Source organism: Scatophagus argus, chromosome 6 (genome assembly GCF_020382885.2).
Source record: "Scatophagus argus isolate fScaArg1 chromosome 6, fScaArg1.pri, whole genome shotgun sequence".
Taxonomy (NCBI): Eukaryota; Metazoa; Chordata; class Actinopteri; family Scatophagidae; genus Scatophagus; species Scatophagus argus.
The window spans coordinates 2,807,427-2,819,185 of record NC_058498.1 but is presented as its reverse complement, the minus strand read 5'-3'; positions in this window follow the sequence as shown (position 1 = coordinate 2,819,185).

Genomic DNA, 11,759 nt, shown 5'->3' with positions numbered 1-11,759 from the left:
TTTGTTTCCCAACAACAGACTGGAATCTGGACTCTGTGGTCTCTGGTGTCCTGCTCATATACGCCCACCATCCACCCCAACCAATTCCTTGCAAGCCTGTTGTGGCTCATAAATGAAATGTTTGATTCAGTCATATAAATGTAATCTCTGAACACGATCCAGGCTGCAATGCATTTCCTCGGTAAACTTATTTATTTTTGCAAATTAGTTGTGTATAAACATAGTTTCAAGGAGACGGAATTGGAGAGTGAGTAAATGTGTTGTCTGTGCAGGGTTGTCAGCTTTCTGGCTGCTCTCCAACATCACTGCATAAATAAATAAAGCAGAATCCCCCTATAGACCGGAGCTGAGTTGGTTATGCAGGTAGAGCTTGAATTAAGAAGCTGCTTGTAAAAATATATTTAGGCTTTTGTAAAATCTATCTTGTTTACACTCCAAATTCAAGCTTTGAAGCTTAATTCAAAGGTAAAATCTTTACAGAAGAAAGGGAGGAGCAACTCAGAAATGTAATTTGGAAATCTATTAGGGCCAAAAAAAAAGAAATAAGTGGACAAAATATGTCCCTCACTGATGAAATGATTAAAATCCCAGCTGAATAAATTTTAAAGTTAAACATTTGAGTTTGTGCATCCAATGCAATTTCATCTCCCGTCCATTAGGCACCTGAATATGATACCTGGGAAAATATAATCCTCTTGCTGAACCACGACAGCCATTTCTCTCCATTTCCCAAACTGCCAATGCTGCATTGTCTTTTTGTTTAAACAGACTTAACTGCTGGACTCCTGGACCTGCAGGGGCTACCTGAAAGAAGTACAGGAACTTTATGGCTTCAGAACAAATGGGGGGACTCAACCTGTGACACCTATGAAAGATGATACTTACAGCAGCATATTTTTTCCAGACATTATAAGGGCGATGATGAATGAAAGGGGACACTGGACAGGGAGCATTTTCAAGCTATAGATGTCTGAACCTGATAGCCTTCAGGGCCAGCGGGGACATGTGGGAGTCCCATTCTTCTATTTGGTGAAGATAGAGAGACACTCACCTCTCCCTAACCTCTGGTGTCAAGGCCCCATGAAGAAGCGGGGCTCACCCCGAGGGAAGAAGTTTATGATTTTGATAAAATGCCTCCAAACGGCAGCTCTTTTCCAATATGGCAGCCATTATTATGTTTTGAGGGCACTAATGGCAGTGTAGTTGAGATTAGCTGAATGTGATAAACAATTTATGGACTTTTTCCTTCAAAATAAAAGACTCTGATTCATCCCCATCCTGATTTTACGTGATATTATGAATGTATGGGCTTAAAGCAGTGGTGACCTCATGTCTCTGGAAGCCACTTACTGCACAACACAATGTCAGCAATGTGCAGAACGACTCACTGTGTGAACATTTAAGTTTTTTAAGGGTAATAGCTACATTTAAAGGGTTTCTTTTTACAGTTTCATTAAAAAGCCATTAAAGCAGATATAGAAAAGCACAACATTGGGTTGAGGTTAATTTCCATGGGGACTTTAAAGACAATCTCTCTCCACACCAGAAGTCATTCAGTCATGTAGCAATGCCAGCTGGAAAAGGTCGATGTGGAAAGACCCAGGGACCCCGGTGCCTGAGAAAGAAAGATTAAGATCCTGGGTATTGATAAACTATCACTGACAATACAAACAACCCTCTGGGAGCTTGTGACATGTTTTCACTCACTGAAGTCTCTTTCACCATCCACAAGGGATGGCAGAGTTTAATTATAGCAAACAATGTGATCGCTGTGTGGCATGGATTTATCTACGCTGCTCCATCCTTTTTTTTCTGCTGAAATACTTGAAACTGAAAACACGCAGCGCTGGGAGGGCAAGAGAGCCGTCCTTGTTTTCATTCCCTCCTCCTAATCAGTGTGTAACCGATATACCGCATTGTCGATTATTCTCGATCTTTGTAAGCCCTGAAGTATAAAATGACTAAAAGTAGCTTTGTGTTTTCACATTTCCCATAATGTTGCCTTCTCTCAGTAGATAAAAGCTATTTGATTTGACTCTTGATACACAGTTCACGGTCAGACACACATAATTTTGGCCGAAAACAAGCTACTAATGTCGGAATCTGATTTGATTTTGGTTAAATCAGATGGTGAAAACAGTTAAAAACTGGGTTCTGAGGAGAGCTTTCTAAAGTCTGAGAAAATGGCCCTTGAAGGTGTCATTGGTGGGGGCTGGGTTAGGGGGTTGAGGATGGAGCTTATCTCGCCTTGGGCTCTGAGACAACACATCATAACAGAAAGCCTGCGTTACAAACTGGGAGCCTGGAGTTGGGAAGAAGATGATCTTTCCCAGAACGGAGGGTCAAATAAACAGCATTACAGCAGAGCAATCACTCAGGCAGATCTACGTATACCTTTTAATTAACAGGCTGCACAGCTCGTACCCCATAGTGAATTCTTAAATCTTTTATTCAGAAGGCTGGAAGTCCTTTTATGAGAAATTCCCAGGTGTTTTGAACCATACGGTAACTTTCATTGTCAAGTTAATTTTATCCGTATAGCCCTCAGCCAGCATGTGCCACCCTTTACATTTAGATCTTCAGTAGGGGGGAAACAACCTAATAAACTAAAATAAAAAAAAGGGACCTCATTAAGAACGGAAGATGATCCAGTAAGACATATGGCAAAAATTTGGACTTGGGCCACACAACCTCCTCAAGGAAACTTTTCACAGAGAGAGAGAAGAGGCGAGGTGAGCCTGAGTCTCCTGGACCACGAAGGTCCTCTTCTGTGATGTCCTGGAATAAGACCCCAGAACAGCCGATTTTCCAGAACAGTATCGCCGACACAGAGAGATAGAGAGAGAGGGATGGAAAGAGAGTTGTTATTCAAATTCATCTTTAATTTTGTTTGTTGTGTGTTTTGCCTTCATTTTGATGAATGAGTTCCACTCAAAAATAGAGAGTAAGTGAGTGGAGAGAGATTGTACCCATAAGTGTACAAAACTGCAAGAACAATTTCATTTAATGAACAGTGAAAAGGCAAGCAAATGAACTGATGAACAACAGACCCACAAAGTCCAACATGATATTGTGATATGGATTTTTAAATGTTGAATGTTGTTTTCAATAGTTTGTATAAAATGAACAACCTACACATTTTTTCTATTACCTATGTTTTTATGATGTTTAAATGGTGTCTAAACTGGGAAATGTTAGCAAATGACGAAGGCTAATAAATGAGTAAAGTATCTTCCTGTCATTGAGTTCAACCCTTGAACAGATGCCTTCCTCGAAAAACGATGACGTGATTTGTGCTCTCTCTCTCTCTCTCTCTCCCTCCAGCATCATTTGGCCCCTCGGAGCCCGAGCATGTGTTTGCGAGAACAACTTTATTATGCTCCTGTTAACATGACAACACATAAATCACAGTGAACTTCAACTATCATCCCACAGGCACACACCATCGCCACCATGCAACAATGTGATGGTGGGGGGAGAGCTCTGCCTCTAAAGCTGGCTTGGCTCTAATACAGAAGGGGGGGAAATCCTTGGGTCAGCTCTTTATGTCTTTGGGGACAATCAGGGGAGCAAAAAAGCAGATTGCTGCAGACAATTTGATCATCCGCTCCTGGGCATGGGCTCTCCATTACCTGACTGAAATAGGCCTCTCCCAGGAGGCCTCAGGCCTCATTGAACAGGAGAGGTGGGGACGGTAATTATATCTTGGGCCAACCCCAAATCGCTTCCCATTAGTCTGCTTCCAGCACGTAGCCGCCGTATCCTCGATATGTCGCTCGCAGCCCCCTCACTGGGCCGTGTTGACATGCTGTTGCTGTTAACTGTGTCCTAATTTATTAGGGCCTTAATTGTGTGTTGCCATGTTGGTTTTGGCCCGTGCTCACTCAAACATCAGCCTATCCCGTTGTGAGCTGAAACAGAGAGATGGTGCTGAAGGATTCTGTCTTTCCTCATCGACCTTCTCTTTTCAAAGACATCTCTGTCTTTATGTTGCTGACTTGCTCTTGTCCCTCTTCTCTCAAACCTTGTCCATGGTTCTCTTGCTCTTTTACTTATGAAATAAAAATAATTACAAACCTCAACCATCTGATGAATGCTTGTGGGAGCCAAAGGCCTTTCTCTCTAAAATAAAAACCGAAAGAAAAAATGCAGGGGCTGCTGGCCAATCAGAGAGCCTGCACCACAAATGAGGTCAAGGAAGCCTGGTTCCAGGTGTCGCACAAATCCCAGAGTCGTGTTCCAATGCCCTCCTGGGGTGTAAGCATGCACACACACATGTGCACAGGCTCACACATATGTGTCATGCACACGCACAGTCCCGCTCACACAGCGTTGCTCCCCGCTGAAAGAGAGACACCTGACTTCCCGGGGCAGTTGACCTGCAGGAGAGCAGAGTGTCGGACTGGAACTCATCAGCTCAGCCAACCACAAACACCGTCCTCTCAGGGCAGCAGTGCGTGGTTGGACCTCTGCACCTTTGGCAGATTGGCTGTATTCGTTTATTCAGTTGGTTACTTTGTGGCCTCAGCATAGGATGAAATTGAATACAGAGAAAGCATGTGATTGGCCTGAGACCTGACCACAATGAGCCTGCTCACAGGATGTTTTTATTCTGGCATTTTTTTTACTTTGGTTTCTTTAAAGGAATAGTTCACCAGGGACGCATAGTTTGGGGCAGTCGTGGATCAGCGGTTAGGGTGTCGGACCCGTAACCGGTGGATCGCTGGTTCGATTCCCCGTCCCGGTGTCCATGGCTGAGGTACCCTTGAGCAAGGTACCTAACCCCCACTGCTCCCCGGGCGCTGCACGCGGTCGCCCACTGCCCCGGGTTTGCTGTGTGTGTGTGCACGTCACTTGGGTGGGTTAAATGCAGAGAACAAATTTCGTTGGAGTGAGTTCCCTCCAATGACAAAATATGTCACTTTAAATTAAATTTTTTTTTGTTAAATAATGAATATGTCAATCTAAAAGTAATAATAATGATTTTATTTAATGTATTTCCAAGCAAGTGTATTTCCCAAAATATCTAACTACTCTTTTGAACATGAACTTGAGTTATTTAATTGTTTGGTTAATAGAAGTTTCAATTTGTATTCCTGTTGTTGCATTTAGTGGCTTGTTTCAACATTTTCATGAGGAGGAGGTCTCGTAATCAAAGATTTATGAAAGATGTAGTGAGTAGGTCTGTTTTCGCCTTTTCTCTGCAATAAGACGACACACTGAAGGACACGGAGGTAATGGCAGAACAACAAAAACAACAACAACAACAACAAAAATCAGGTCTTACAGTCAGGTGTCCCTTGTCTGTTGGCAGTAGAAGCATGTTCAAGCTTAGACTGACACGTAAAACTCATCCAGTATTGATAAGTTCCACTGCGTACTGATCCAACGAAGGACGCCAGAACACTGCAGTGAGGAAACATGCAAAAGTGGTACGGAGTATGTTCCTATCGCACGTCTGCTCTTTTCTCTTTTCGCATATGGCCTTTGGTTTCGCCTTTACTCACAAACAGTCAGTGGGAAGCAGCTTTTTAATTCACATTTCCCTCCAGTTAGCTTCTGACCAAAGTGCCCTCTCATGTAGCTGTTTTAAAACTGTCAGCACAGAGAGTATGAAAAATTCCTCCTTCCCTTCACAAGCTTTGCTTTCAGCCTGACTACCATCTGATGAATGCTTGACAGCCAAAGTTATCAATAATTGAAGCTGTGATTGCTTTAGGGATGTTGTTTTTTGCAGCTGAGATTACATATTTTTTTCTTCTTTCGTTTTTCTCCAGCAAAAGTCAAAAAGAGTAAAATAAAATTGTTTATTGTCCCAATTTCATCTGACACCATTGCAGTAAAAACAACATGTATTACTAGATACATCATTGTGGAGACCTGCCAGGTATTGAGGGTCTGTTCTGATCAAATGATCTCTGCTTGCTCCCTTCACCAGCTCTCTCTCGTGAGAATGGCAGGCGGTTTTTGAATAGTGTGGGTTCTCCATGAATACTGAATGAAGGATCTTACTCATCTGCGTCCATAGAAATTCAGCAGGAGAAGAGAGATGAAGAGACATGATTCTGTCTGAGAGATGATCCGCAGTTTTGCCTCCCAAGTCCAATTAAGAGCATTTATTGGTGCTCAGCATGCCTGCGTATGCACAGACTTTCACCATGCAGTTTTCAAGGTGCATCTGTGAGTGCGTGTTTTGTATATGAATGTGTCTTGTGCCTTCTTGCCTGCCCAGGACTCTGCGTGTGTGTGTGCGTGTGTGTGTGTGTGAGATGCTGCAGATGTACGGGCTACAGCAGGTGTCCTTGTGGTCCGAGTGCATTATTCAGGCTCATGTGGGCAGGTGCAGCCTCTGACACCATCTCTCAGAATGTCATTTTTCAGCACCAGCTGCACTTAAACAACCCTGATGGTCTTAACTTGGAAAAAATCAAAACCTTGTGATTCAACATAGCGCTTCGTTTTGTTTTCTCTCTCTCTCTCTCTCTCTCGCTCTCTCTCTCTCTCTCTCTCGCTCTCTCTCTCTCTTTTCATGCATTCTGCATCTCCACTCTGTCAGAATGGTGGGAAATTTTGCAGTCCTAGAAAAAACAGCTCATATTGAGCATCCAAGTAGATGAGCAGGGTGAGTGATTAGTTTGGTACGAGAAAGAGAAAGAAAAAAAAATAGACCACTGCAGTCAATGAAAACAACACCTTATAGTCTGCATAAAGTGTTACTGGGATACATTTTACACAGACATTTTTCTCAGCTCTGGCTCCATCAATAACATGACCAACAGAAGGAACATACAATAATGGCTGTTGTGTCTTTTGTATGCGTTACTATGGAAACCTGGAGCCCAGGAGTAGGCAGGTGAATGACGGGTAGTAAGTGCACAGACTGCACGCAGCGTGTGTGTGTTGGCGTGTGAGTGTCTGCAGGTGTGAATGTGTTTTGGGATCAGCTTGCAAAAACGGGAGCAACAGAGGGAAGCTTTTTCAGAGCCGGTCTCAGTGGAGGGCAGATTTGCACATACACTTTAGTCTTAAAACTACGCTAAATTAATCTAATCATTCCCCTTGAAAGAATTTATAATTGTGTCGGGCTCTGCAACTGCATAGCAGCTTTGTTTAAAAAAAGAAAAAATCTCAAAGTGTGAACTCTATGAATCTTATACCTCCAGAGATGCGAGCAGAGCAAGACGAGAGCACGGGGGCTCAACAGGCTTTTTAAATGATAATATTGTCATGCATCAGTGCCATAAGATTGCAGTGGTTTTGGATCATTACAGGGTTGTTAAAGTGCATTGGTGCCCCAGTCACTCCATGTCAGAGGAGATATGCAATCAGAGAATGAATACTTTATTTCATGCTAGATTTAAGCAGGTTGATGCTCATTTTAAGTTGTGCATAAGTGCAACCTTTTTTTGTGCTTTTAATGTTTGAGATTCATCATCTCTCAGTCAATCAAAAAGCAATCATGCATATTCAGAGTCAACAAACAGGCCTAAGCAGGAAGACATCGGCAGACATTATTACCTCCAGCAGTTTATTTCCCATAACACCCAACACTATATTGTGGGAAGCTGCTTTGATATAGATTATCACAGATATTCTCTGAAGCAGATTTTTTAAAAGTGATTTCCAGAAATAACCCTGCTGTGCGATGCAATAAATAAGACTGTCAGAGGCCGTTACAATCAGAGAAGTACATTAAAGGGAAGGGTGCCCGAGAGGTGCTGGTGACAGAGAATGAATGTTCATTATCATAATGATGCTCTACACAAAATGTCACCATTCTGTGACAGCCCAAAACCTCCCGCTTTCTGATGCAGCGTCTCTTCACACTGCTTGCTCAGTTCTGTCACCACTGTGGAGAATAGCTGTGTGAGAGCTTGTTTTTGACGTGAAGATTTTCCATCTCATTTGTCACTCTAAAGGAAAAAAGACACTGATTGAAATTGAGTGTAGCACATGCACAAGATAAACTCAGCTCATAAGACAAATATGCTCATTTCATTCCACAGGATGTCGGTGGTGGCTGGTATAGCATAATGCAGTGAGGTAAAAGCAGAACGGGATATATTGTATGTTCAGAAGTCATGCAGTGCTCTGGGCTGTGGCAGTTGACATGAGAAGTCCAGACTGCTGGAACAATGAATGTAAGTGCTGCACTGGGCTGCTGTCTGAGATTTTGGAGCCCATGTAGGTATAAACAACCCGAATTCATAATATGATAGCATAAATATGCTAATGGTTTTTGACATATAATCTGTTAAAAGCAAAACAAAGACAATATTAATATTAATTGTGTTATTGTATCAGCTTAGTCTGTATTTAATTCCAGCAACAACCTTTCAAACAAATTTGGACACAGGCAACAGATGATTTGACTCAAAAACCCTCTATAGATCAACATTATTCACTTATAATGTGTTACAATGTGTTAACTGAATTTTAATCAGGACCTTCAATCAATAATCAGTTCTGCCTTCTTAATGCAGTTGCAGATCCAGCAAATCCACCATTAGTCCTCCCTTGTACTACCCATCTCTAGTTGAGGCTGAGCAGGCATTTGTTGGTAGCAGCTAGATAGTTTTCCTCAGAACAGTTCATGGAGCTGATGATAGAAAATGCGGGTCTTTGGGGAACTTCTCCCAGATCATTCGATAATAATCAGTCAGCTTTCAGTGAAAATGTTGGTGATACTATTACAAGATACACAAACATACTTGTCTTCAAGGAGGCCAAATATTATATTCTTTTGCAAGGGCCAAAATCTCTGGTGGCACCCCTGAATATAAACATATACTATACCTGGATGATATTAATAATAAAACAGAAAAACACACCATAATTTGATTTCTGAAATTCCAAGGGGCTAAGATATTATATTATGGGCACAGTTTCCTTCGATGATAAATGTTTTGTATTCATGTGGTATTTTTGAGTGCCCCTGTCAGCCCTGGGCCCAGAGAATCACAGCCAGTCCCACCCCCTCTTTGCAGCAACCCTGGCGGCGTAGTTGAATGTGACCCAGAGTGCATAACCTTTAAACCTGCCCAGAGGGGTCAGAGCAGGGAGCTGTGCTGACACATTATCGCCCACTACACGGCAGATGACACAGAATTTAGTCAGTGGTATCAGAAACCTGCAGATTCCTCACAAGAGTCCAGGGCAAAGTAAAAATATAGCATGAAAACACTGACTCTGTACAGAATGAGTTTACCACTGGCTTTTAAAATGAATGTTACAACATGTGCAAAGAGATCACAAGCACAGCAACATTACTCTGTTATCTTGTAGTTCATTTTATGGGCCTCACAGAGTTGGGACCATGTCGCTATTTTGTTCAGAGACTGAACAAGCTGGTCAGGAGGGCCAGCTCTGTCCTGGGCTACTCACTGGACTCTGTGGAGGAGGTGGGTAAGTGGAGGACGTTAGCCAAGCTGGCATCCATCATGGACAACACCTCTCACCCTCTGCATGAGGCAGTGGAGGCTCTGAGCAGCTCCGTCAGCGGCAGACTGCTACACCCTGCAGGAAGCTACCGCAGGTGTTTCATTCCCACTGCTGTTAGACTGTACAACACAACAGTCTAGTCCTCATTTCCTCCCTATCCTTACAGAACTGTGCAACACTTACCCACAATCATCACCTTCCAACACTGTGCTGATATGTACATAACCTTTATAGCTTAAATCGTGTGTCTTTGTGTTATTAGGATGTGTCATCATCCATGTTTGAGCTGCAGATGTCCGGGTGTAAGAGCAATGAACTTTTTTAATAAAGTGATAGAACAAAATACAAAAAAAGATGGCATTTGATGGAGGTTTTGAGTCACTCTTCACTTGATCGTTTTATGAATTTAAACACCTCCATTCAAGGCCTGATGAAGCCGCAAAGCAGATCCTCAAAACTGCTTTATGTGTGTCTGACTCCCACTATTGACTATTTGAAGTCAGCGGATGAATTTTATCTTCTTCTCTAAAACAATGAGAGCAAAGTCCTCCGTCTTCACCTGTCAGTCAAGTTCAAAGTGCTTGCTGCATTTGTTGAACAGCTCAGCTTGGACTTGGTGGTGGCAGCTGATGGCTGCAGCAGATAAAGATGATGATGCCTCACCACCAGAACAACCGCATGGCCACATCTGAAGTCCGTGTTTGAGATTTTTCACATGAAGAAAGATTCATAAACTTTTAAATGTTTGCTCTGTTCGCTGCATGCAAACTTCATCACTGCATACAAAAACTCATCATCAAATCTGACATCGCCGACGTGGTCTGTCACAGTGTATTTGTTTAGTTCCAGATAAGCATTTTAAACAGAGTTTTCAGTGGTTGTAGTTGCAGTTTGAAATGCTATGTTTGACCATATCAAATGACCTTTTAGGGGATTTTATAGATTTGCCTGCCAAGTAGTTATAAAGCAAGTACTTTAACTCAAGTAAGAATGTAACTGAACAACTTTCACTTGAGTCAGAGTAATATTTAATCAGGAGTATCTGTACTTTGACTCAAATGCAGTTAGGTACTTTGTTCATCACTGCTTGTTACTGAAAAAAGTAATCACATCAGTTTCTTCACAAGTTTCATCTTCTTTTTCATCCATTCATTGGATAGACTGTTCCTGTATATGTACTAGCTTGACACAGTGGCTGGAGGATGGGGGGAGGAGGCTAACATCCACCAGGAGAATATGCCTTCCAGTAACTCCACTTTATTTACATACAACATTAGTCACTGGTAGAATCCCCAAGGTCTTGTCCAGGAGGGGATTCACAGTGAGGGCGGGACCACAGTGCTGCACACAGTCACTAAGCCTGTTGATGATAGTCAGTGAATAGAAATCGCAGGGCTGCTGAGTGTTAAACAGTTGCATCTCATTTTATAATCCTGCTCATAATGAGTAGGAATGTGGCTTAAAGTAGCAATTTATAACTTCCTGTATATTGTTATTGAGCTGGAATTTAAACAACTTATTTTTTCCTCATATATTAATAATTAGACAAAATGAATGGCACATCGAAGTAGAACAGAATGAAACTTTGCATATAACTGTGGTTTGAACAATACGTATTGGCACTGCCAGCCAGCGAGGGATTAAGCTGTTATCTGAGTAATCAGACTATGGCGCCACATGTGACGCCACATGTGACGCCACATGTGATCAGCCCAACCGAACATCATCATCAGTGCAAACATTTACAAATACTCCACCATAAGTTTCTGTTAAAGTCATATTTGAACAAAAAAGTTAAACATTTTTAATTGAGTTCCTTTGAACAGAGAAACCTTCTCATTTGTGAAGTCCTTGCCAAACTAGTAGGAAAAGAGCAATTATTACACTTGTTAATCCGTTTAAAACTCAGTAGGAATGTTCGTGTGGTTGTCAGTCCAATTTGGTGCACTGCCACTTGATTTAAGGGCTTCAAATGCTTTTGAGTGATGGAAAAGATGATGCAATGTTCTCGTTTTTCTGCTTCAATGTCAGCCGGTGGCATCCTCACAAAGCACATTTTTAGGATCCATCACTCCATCAGTGCTATCCACTCTGATGGAAAGCGAGTGCCAAAAAGGATAAGGTCATACTTTGAGACAAATCGTCTCACTCTATCAACATATGAAAACAACTTCCAAGCGTACAGCTGTGTGCATGGGGAGCTCCTAATCCTCCTCTCTGTCACCCACAGGGAGTGGGTTGTGGGCTGCTGTGCTCCCACTGCAAGGGATAAAGAGATGAAATTTATCGGGGGAGTGTGTATATTCCAGACAGTGCAG